Source organism: Sinocyclocheilus anshuiensis, unplaced genomic scaffold, assembly GCF_001515605.1.
Source record: "Sinocyclocheilus anshuiensis isolate Anshui unplaced genomic scaffold, SAMN03320099.WGS_v1.1 scaffold936, whole genome shotgun sequence".
Taxonomy (NCBI): domain Eukaryota; kingdom Metazoa; phylum Chordata; class Actinopteri; order Cypriniformes; family Cyprinidae; genus Sinocyclocheilus; species Sinocyclocheilus anshuiensis.
Window position 1 is genome coordinate 765023 of NW_015552621.1, and position 10117 is coordinate 775139.

A 10117-nucleotide genomic window follows, 5' to 3' on the forward strand; every position below is an offset into this window, starting at 1 on the left:
TTGTGTTCCGAAGACGAACGAAGCTTTTACGGGTTTGGAACGACATGGCGGTAAGTGAATAATGACAAAATTTTCATTTTGGGGTGGAGTATCCCTTTAAGCTTGAGTCTTAGACCTTTTTAATGATGTATAGTTTATCAAGTTAATTACATTGTTTTGCAATAAAACTAGCAGTAACTTTGAACTAATGTAAACTAGTGATCGACCGATATTGATTTTTTTTTTATAACCGATACGATACCAATTATTTGCATGTTTATGTGCCCGATAACCGATATGCAGAACCGATATTTATTTAGTGTTATAAAGTAAATAAATGACTGAGTGAAGTAAGTCCATGCTTCACTTTGTTTTTTTTTCTCCTTTCAGTCATCTTAAAAAAAGTGTTGAAAATTAGCAGTCTTTCATGTTAAATTTAACAACAATTTTACAACAATAAAAAAACATTTTATTTAAAGCATCAGCAGCAACACTAATATTAACAATAAGCAAAATAAATGTAGAAGGTCCAAAACAGTTCTGAAGCATGCTTTTTGTTTATGTTTGCTGACCAACACCAGTGCTTCCCACATACTTGCAAATGCAAATTCATTCTCTGCCAGCAAGAGGCACTGTTGGAGCAGGAGATATAGCGGTTCCCCTGGTAACGGCTGTAATCAAATAAGCGCTGCGCTCACAAACACTACTTTATCAGGCATTACAGGAAAGACGAAATGAAAATGACATCGAAGCTTTTCTGAAGACGGTCGGTTCTTTTCAAAGATACATTCATATAAAAACACCAGTGCTGCATTTTAATTTTGAAACGTGCAGTGCTCAGTTTATTCAACGAAGTAATAACTCAATGTATGGGAAACACTGGACACTGCTAATTCAAATGGCCAAGAGATAACAAAAATAAAAGAGTTCACACATATTACACAGCCCGCTGCTCATAACTGCTTAGAGTGCACTGGCCACAATTTCGTCTGAATTGCGTGTGTTTCTACTTTCACATGCAAATGACTTGTTGCACTTATGAATATGATAACTTTCCGGCATTCTAGTAGGGTAAAACGTAATTACGCTTTCAAAATGGTCTGTTTTGCCCTGCCATCATTAGCTGAAGCTGTGTGTGAACAAGAATCGGCTGCAGAGTGTGAGTTGCTCCGTCTCTCTTGCAGCCAGAGAGAGATTCTCCGGTGTTCCACAACAACGCTTAGCTGCCCGCATAAGCTGCCTGCCTATAAATCGGCCTAATTTGCAGCACAATCAGCCGATGCCGATTAATTTAAAAATGCCAAAAATTGGCCGATTAATCAGCCTACCGATCAATCGGTCGACCTCTAAACGAAACCATGCATGTTATAACGCTAGTGAATAAAAGGAAATGATCCACCCGCATGCCTCTACTCAACGACGGTGCCTTGATCAGTTGTGATCTGCGTCTCCGGCCGATGACGCAACTTCCAGGGAGGCATGTCCAGGACTGTTGTACAAGCCCCAGTCCCTTGACTTCACGCCCATGTCAAAACAATGCCAGAAAGTGAAACGCGCAGAAACGTGAAACGCAAAGGGAAAAACCGGTATTGCAAGCTCACACTTGACTGAAATGCAAAATAAAAGCAGCCTTGCAAATAAATTAGTAGCTATGGCCATGGAAAATATGTGTTGCAAAATCATTGCTTTTGCTCTGTTTCATTTTCTTTTGCAATAATGTTTTGTTTGCATTTGTTTGTTCACATTTATTTTTTCTTTATACTTTAATTTTCGTTTGCAAAACTTTCTTTTGTAATACTTCAGTTCTTTTGCAAATATATGTGGCATTGAATTGACTCCATAGTCTTGGCTACAACTTGAATATTGTATATTCTGTCACGAAACACTGAACATACTAGAGGTACGCATATTCTGCTTTCTCTATCTTGTGGAACTTGAGAACACAAGTACTGAATGAAGCATCTGGTGCTTTTTGTATGGTGTACGACCAGCTTTGTCAATGCTGAATTGTGGCTGGATGTCTTGGCTACATTGTAAAAAAAAATCCGTAAAATTTACAGTAAAAAATCGGCAGCTGTGGTTGCCGGAATTTTACCGTAAAAAAATACAGTAGCAACATTTTAGGTTTTATGGTTTTAACTTAAATTAAAAACAGTTAAATACCGTAATTTCATTAACTGACATAATGTTAATATACCAATCTATTGAAGTACTGAAATCTGTTTTGTACCTTTGTAATACACTGATGACCACCAAATGCAGGTGGTGATGAGAAAGTCACATGATGAACCAAAGCCCATCACAAGCAGCTTTTAAATAATAACATATATAGAAGGTGCACAGTATCATTCACACAAACACTAAACACCATCATGGTAACAGACATGAAACTGAAATAATGCAATAAACATTAATTTAACAACATTAGGTGTAACACAAAACCCTAATATACAAAACTGATAAGAAAAAATCTAAGAAGAAACATAGTTATTTCAACAAAAAAACATAAAATTTGAAATTTTACCGTTAAATTCACAGTCATTTTTTACAGTGTACAATTTATTGTACAGTGTGGCACAAAACACTAAACACATCACATCTGAAGTGAACTTTAACCTGTATGGTGATTAGATTCCCAGTTTTGGACTGGCATCTCAAACTTGAGTGCTGGTGCTTTTCGGAAAGTGTGCGACCGACTTTGTCAGTGCTGAATTGTGGCTTCGTGTCTTAGTTACAATATATCGTACAGTGTGGTATGAAGCACTGAACACATTACAACCGCTTTGTCTGTGTCTTTTAGATCACATTATACAAACTTTTATACATTCAAGAAGTCGTACAGTGTATAACGAGCTTAAGTGTTTGTGTTATTGGTTGTTTTGCACCTGCCTGATAAACAGCGCAGGACCATTGTTAGGGAGGGGTATGTTGTTAATTGGGATATGTTGTCCTCGGTCATGGGACCCCTGTAAGGTCCTTTATAGATTAGTTTACTCACTGAGCCCTAGAGAGAAGTCATAAAACCTTTGCCCTGGTCCCAATAAATTTTAAGGAGTGAATATAGGGAGTAAGTCAGTTCTTTTCCACGTCCAGTCCTTGGTAAACGTCCCCCTTTCTCTGGAGCCAGTATTCCTGTTTTTTTTTTAAATAATCTGCGCTCTTACATAATTAATCCAGAGAGGGCATGTCAGGGCATGTGGATGTTCGGTTGCCCCACATCCTCTCCTGCCTTCCCCTGAGGACTTTCTGATTGTATTATCCTCCTATCCCATTCCTTCAACAGGTAATTGCGGTCCTGCAAGGAGAGCGATGTCTTACTCTGTGAAATGTAAGCCATGTGAAGACAGATAGAATAATGTTAGAGTCATCTCTCGTAGAGGTGTTGACTGCTGATGTGGAGGACTTTGTTAGCACTCTATGTTTGACTGCCTCGCTGAAACGTCTTGGAATTGTGAAGCCGCCTGAGGAAGACGAGGCTCTAAGTGACGTATCAAGAGTGATGACCGGAACTTTGAAATTTGGCTTTATTTTTCATCTTGAACAATAATAGCATTGTTTTCCACAGTGCTATTTTTAGACACGGAAGTTGGATTTACAAACAGCCCCCCTCCATTCTTATTTCCAAACTTTTGTGCAGCAGATACACATGGGGGGATTTGTTTCTAGGTCATAAGGAAGGTGCTAAGATCAAAGCATAACATATTGTTTTGATCACTGGACTGCAGCCAACGCCATTGTTTCATGGTTTTCCAGGCATTTCTGTCGTCTATTGGACTTAAGGGCTAGATTTTTATATTTTTTGAAGACAACATGCATTTTTCATGTAAAACGTGCCATTGGGTGAGGTGGGTGGTTGGTTGCCAGGGCATTGTTCACCTAAAAACGAAAATTTTGTCATCATTTACTTGCTCTTATGGTGTTCCAAACCTGTATGACTTTCTATCCTTTGTGGAACATAAAAGAAGACATTTTGAAAAAAGGCAGTTTTTTTTCCGTCGATACAGTGGAAATCAATGGACACCAAAACTGTTTAGTTACCAGCATTCTACAAAATGTCTTCTTTTATATTCCACAGAATGAAATAAGGTTATACAGGTTTGTGTAAATGATGACAGATTTTTCATTTTTGAGTGAATTGTCCTTTTAATGCTTACCAAGGCCCCAGATACATGCGACAAAACATTGTGTACATCTTAGAGGTCTTCTCGGGTCCTAAAATCTGTACCCGACCCGAATCACTTCTTACCCGAACCTGACGTGCATAAATAAATTTTTTAAAAAGAAAAACCCGACCCGAGACAGACCCAACGAAATTAGACCCGAGTCTGACCCGACCTGACGGCATTTATTTTTTTAACCTGACTGGACTCGAACGTAAACGGCATTGACGTGTGTACAGCCTGCAGCCCTGCAGTCAGTCAGGAAAAATCCCGGTGTCCTGCTGACTGATTTGGCCGCTTCTCCATTACTTTGATTTATTTAACATTTATTCAATTTATTATTAGGCGACTTTATATTAGTGCCTATCTGATGGATACAAGTTATTTCTGAGCTTGGCTTTCAATTGTGACCAATGGATTTGAAAAATAAACGTGATAGTTTGATAAAAAAATAAATCGATAGCCTAATAATTCATGGATTCTCTAGTGTTATCTGCAACCTGATCTCCGGCGAAAGGCTTCTGCACACAAAAAAGAAAAGCCCTGCATGAACACGCAGCATAATGAAGCAAGTGGATTTTCCTGATGGACCTCATATCTATAAGATGATTTCTGTGTGCGAGGTTACAAATGTATGCTCCTTTTCTATGTGCGTTTCTCACTTAACGCGAAAGTGAAAGTAACCTACGCATTTGGGATAGTTTAAAAGAATTCGGGTCCATTTGGAAAAAGCATGTTTATTTTAAATTACCCGAGACCCGAGGCCGCTAATACTGAACCCCACCCATGTCCGAGGTACTCGTCAAAGTTTTGGACCCGAACCCGCTCGGGTCTCGGGTCGGACCTTGGTTTTCGGATCCAAGTGGACCCGTGAAGACCTCTAGTACATCTATGTATGGCTTGTTAGTAGGGCTGTGTATCACCAGCAAAGTCACGATACGATGTGTATCACAATACAGAGGCCACGATACGATACATATAATGATACAGGACTGCACTGAATTTCACCTCAGCAGAATTTAGTAAAACAGCTGTTTATTAAACACTGCATGCTATTGTGCCATTTCTTATCAACTAAATAGCTTAATCGCTCAAGAGCTACATTATTTTTCTCAACAAGGAGCTGGTAACATCATTGTTTCTAAAGGAATTAAAGCCACAGCTTCACTGTTAATAGAGAAACGCGGCAAAACGGTGGTCATTCATACATACACAGCCTCTCTCTCTCTCTCTCTCTCTCTCTCTCTCTCTCTCTCTCATAAATGGACACTTGATGAATTACACTTTTCTGAGAATAGAATATTGAAGTGGAGTTTGCTAAACTGCAAGCTTACCGGTGTTTTCAGAAAGCAAGCGCGTTTATCCACAGTGGAGAGAGAGTGCGTACACTTGGTTGCCAGGCTGACAAAGATAAGTAACACACTTAGCAGATATTTCCGTATTGCGCAAGTGGGAAGCTCTGTTTTGGGGATTACTTCTCTTTATACCAGGCAACCCAGTTGTGTTCCTCTGCGGCCAGATTAAACCTTGTTGTAGCCTATATATTATGCTCTATTCATTATTTATTAGAAACCTTGCACTTTTCTACTAAATTTTAAACTTTGTTCTTGTATTCAAATTAAGTGCGGTCCACTGCTGCACAAGTGCCACAATATCGATACAGGGCCAGCTGTATCGATACTCGTATCGTCAAATCTCTGTGACGATACATCGTCGTATCGATGTATCGAACACAGCACTACTTGTTAGACATTATCTCAGTAGAGAGAACAAAACCATGTTTAATTTGCGAAAAAAAAGACTCTTATGAATCGGTTCTTTTTAATGAATCAGTCAAAAAGATTCACAAAACAGCTGTTTTTAATTTATGACTGATTTGAATGAAATGAACCAGAAACCAAACTGTGATGTATATTTCTGGTTGTTGTGACTGTTTGTTATTATACGACGTGTCATTAAAGATACTGCTGTGGTCAGTAATATGGTATTCTAAAAAAACTTTTAAGTATTTTACCAAAAAAATGATGGCCACCAGAGGGCACTCCATCCCTGATTACTGCCACTCCATCAAGGACTTCATTGCCCATAATCCTCTGCCTGGTCTCATCAGCACTCATTGTTTGCACCTGTGTCTCATTAGCATTGTTAACTCACCCTATATAAGCCTGGTTCTCGCTGTCATTCACTGCTAAGTCTTGCTAGTGTCTGTATTGCATTTCTAAGCCTAGTATGCTGTTTCCCCTGTGTCTTGGTTCCTGGTTTTGTTATTATGCCTGTACTCTGGATTAGAGACCTGCATGGGATGGTTTTTTCAGTCCCGCTCCCGCAGAAATATATCTTATCTGGTCCCACTCCCGCCCGTGACATTCATGTTTTGTCCCGCTCCCACCTGCAAAAGCCCGCATAAAAGTAATCTATATAGATTTTTTTTCAGTACATTGAAGAAATTTACATGAAATGTTTCTGTAATATCTCCTAAGCTCCACAACATACCAGCATAAATGCTCCCGATAAAATATTTGTTATTTAGGCTAAGCATCAACATTCACATTCACAAACCACTGTTATTTTTAACAGAAAAGCAAGCATGTGCTGCTGCATGCATGGTTTGGCATGGCAGAATGCGAGCAGCGCGCTTCCTTTATTATCACTAAAAGCTGACATCTCAGTTAATCGCGATCTCATAAAGCTCTCTTATATCACATTAAATATATGCACAATGAATTTTCACAGCGTCTACACTTCGTGTGTTAAAATGAGAGGATTCCTGAGCACGCAATTTCAGCACTGCGGTGAGTAGATTCTAACTTAATCACCTCTGATTGGCCATTGCGTTCCAGAAATCAACAGCTGAGTCTGTGATTGGCTACATTGCGCATGCGCATGTCAATCATTTTAATGTTAATATTAGTTGTTCTTTTTGCTTTTGTGCAACAGATAAATAACAATTTATATGTTTTAAACACTTTATGTTTAGATAATTTCTATTTTGCGGGAGTCCCGCGAATCATGTTATTCTCCCGCATCCCGCACACACACGAGTCTCTTCCCGCCCACACCCGCACCCGCACTCGCTCATCAAGAGTTGTCCCGCGCCGCACCCTGTTGCGTTGGGTCCCGCGTGTCCCGCGGTCCTCCCGCGGGAGTGCAGGTCTCTACTCTGGATTACTCTTTTGCCTCAGCACTTAACTCAGTCGTTGTTTTGGATTTACTTATTGTGTATGATCTTGCCTGTTCTTTGACTATGATTGTGGATTACCCCTTCATTAAAACTGCATTTGGACCCTCAATCTTCGTGTCTACATGCAGTTCATGACAGTGACGTATTGAAACCATAATGAACACATACATTTATTTAACAGACGAAATACAAAACATTTATGGTTAGGATCACTAGAGAGCAACATCAAATTGGCACAAATTTACACTAAATATTTCATGACAAGAAATTATGTCCTGCATCATCATCTCAGATGTTCTCAATTAATCATTTTATCCGGTTCACAAAACCACTGCTGACAAATCAGACTGATTTGTTTCCAGTGTTGGGAGTAACACATTACAAAAGCTTAACAGTTCAGAGGGGGTGCTAAAAAACTAATTAAATTGAGTGAAAATAATGAACGCCTATAAGCTTCAGCATACAAATTCAGCCACCTTGTGTTTTTTATATACAGCAGCTTCGAAAAAGGCATATTTTAGATTTTTTTTTCTGTGGTATAAACTTCTCATATGCCACTGTTATTAGTGATATAACTTTAATGCCAACTGCCAAATATGACACTTACAAATTAATACAATTTATGAACGCACATAGAAAAGAGAGAAAGTTTTTTTTAAATTTTTTAATTAAAAAAAAAAAATTCTTTACACATCTATTTAGTCATTTTTTCTGACCATCAAGTGTCAGTCACTCTCAATGCCAACTGGCAGGAAAACATGGTCAATTCTAACCATTTTTTACAATAGATAAAGTGCAGACAATTCATACAACTATTTCCACACAGTGGCGTAGCAGACAGGCACGCACTGCGGGGGGGCCCCGTGATAACCTCCCCGTGCTGAGATGCGTCGTATCATGTGTCGACCATAGCCAGAGATATTGTCAAAACAAAGTATCAAAAATTGGCAATATTAAGAGGATTTGTGCCGGGGCTAAGCAAGTCTCTGATGGGCCCCGTCAAGCCCCGCCCTAGCGCCGCCACTGATTAGCCTAATTCGTTTTGGCTTGTTTAGCAACTTATATTTTTCATTCTTGTTTTCTTCTGAAACCGTTCAAAATTGCCTATAGGTTAGGTATTGTGTTTATTGGTTGTACATTATAACATTTTGCTTTATTTACCGGTGTTATTTGAATGTAATAATGCGGTTTCTGCTTATCTGTGTTTAACTTAAACAACAACGTAACATTAATGTAGACCTACATACCGGCATCTAAATATGGAAAGTAACTCAAAAGTAGTGTAACGCATTACAATTCAGAGACAGTAATATTGTAATGTAACTAATTACTTTCAAAAGACAGTAACTAGTAATATATAATGTATTACATTTTGGAAGTAACTTGCCTAACACTGTTTGTTTCTCACTGACTTTTTTGTCTGGAGCTCTGCATTTTATCAGAATGGCTCTTAAATGTCTATGGAATACCCCCCCCCCCATTTTATTGTCCATAAAATAATAAGGCCATAAATCACTTGAAAATAATATTATGCCACTCCTCAAAAAGTCACAAGATTTGAGTATCATGTCTGTGCGTGAATAGTTACGTTTAATTCTTAGAGTTAAGTGTTTGCTCAAATCCCTTACAGTAAGCATTAGTAATATTGGCGTTAATGGACAGTAATACATTGTATGTACAGACACCCCTATTTTCTTTTTGAAGAGACTTCGGGCGTCTTAAAAACGTTCTCACAGCACCAACTGACTCTCCTGAGACAAATGTACAACATTCCTCCCATACCACCTCCCCTCTGTAATGTCAAATGAAAAGTCACCCAGAGTCTTGCTATGACAAGTTAGATCATCAAAAGTATGCCGTTGAACAACTTGACTGTTTTAAATCTTCTGTCATCATCAAGACATAAGACAGCGACACAAACACTCCTGATTAAGAATGAGCACGAGAATGAACAATCCAGCAGCTGTTTGGGAGATTATGTGTTTCCTCTCACTAGAGTAGAGTAACGGTTGTATTGTGTCAGATGACTGTTTGATTTTTCTTTCATGAGAATGGCTTTGACATCCTGAGGCAGCGAGGCGAAGTGGCAGCTGCTCCTCTAAAGAGAAATGCCACTGTCATATTGGCGGTTCAACTCTCTGTGGGCTCGAAGTCTGTTTTTCTCAGTATCGCCAGCCTCTCGTCTGGCTTCCCGCGCAAATGCTAAGCAAGTGGTTGGATTCAATGAGTGATTTATGTTAAAGGTTAAAGATGAATCACTTTGTGTATAGGATGTATAGTCATACAGCACAGGCCCTTTGTGTAGTTGAGGTGGCTTGATGGCATTTTTATTCTTCTACACGCTACCATTCAAAAAAACCTTTTTTTAAGAGATTAAAAGTTTTATTCATCAAGGATGCAGTAAATTGATCAAAAGAGACAGTAAAGACATGTATAATATAATATTCTATTTCAAATAAATGTTCTTTTGAACTTCACAAAATTTTGGTTTCCACAAAAATATTAAGCAGCACAACTGTTTTCAACATTGATGATATTAAGAAATATTTCTGGAGTATCATGTGACACTGAAGACTGGAGTATTGCTGAAAATTCACAGAAATTATTATAAAAAAAAAATATATATATTAGATATAACTATTTTAAGATGTAATATATTAGGAATAAAATAGATATTAAAATATATTAGAATAAAACAGAAAACAGTTATTTTGATTTTGAAAAGTTTGAAAGTTATTTGACAGGTTTTTTGTGAGGAACAGAACCAATTTAAGTCCTTACTGTCTTAAAATCTGTG

At 38.3% G+C, this 10117-nt stretch overlaps 1 pseudogene; it reads left to right on the forward strand.

Annotated features, from left to right (window-relative positions):
* The window catches only part of LOC107666250 (DNA (cytosine-5)-methyltransferase 3A-like), a 61049-nt pseudogene that overhangs the window by 7208 nt on the left and 43724 nt on the right, over window positions 1-10117 (forward strand).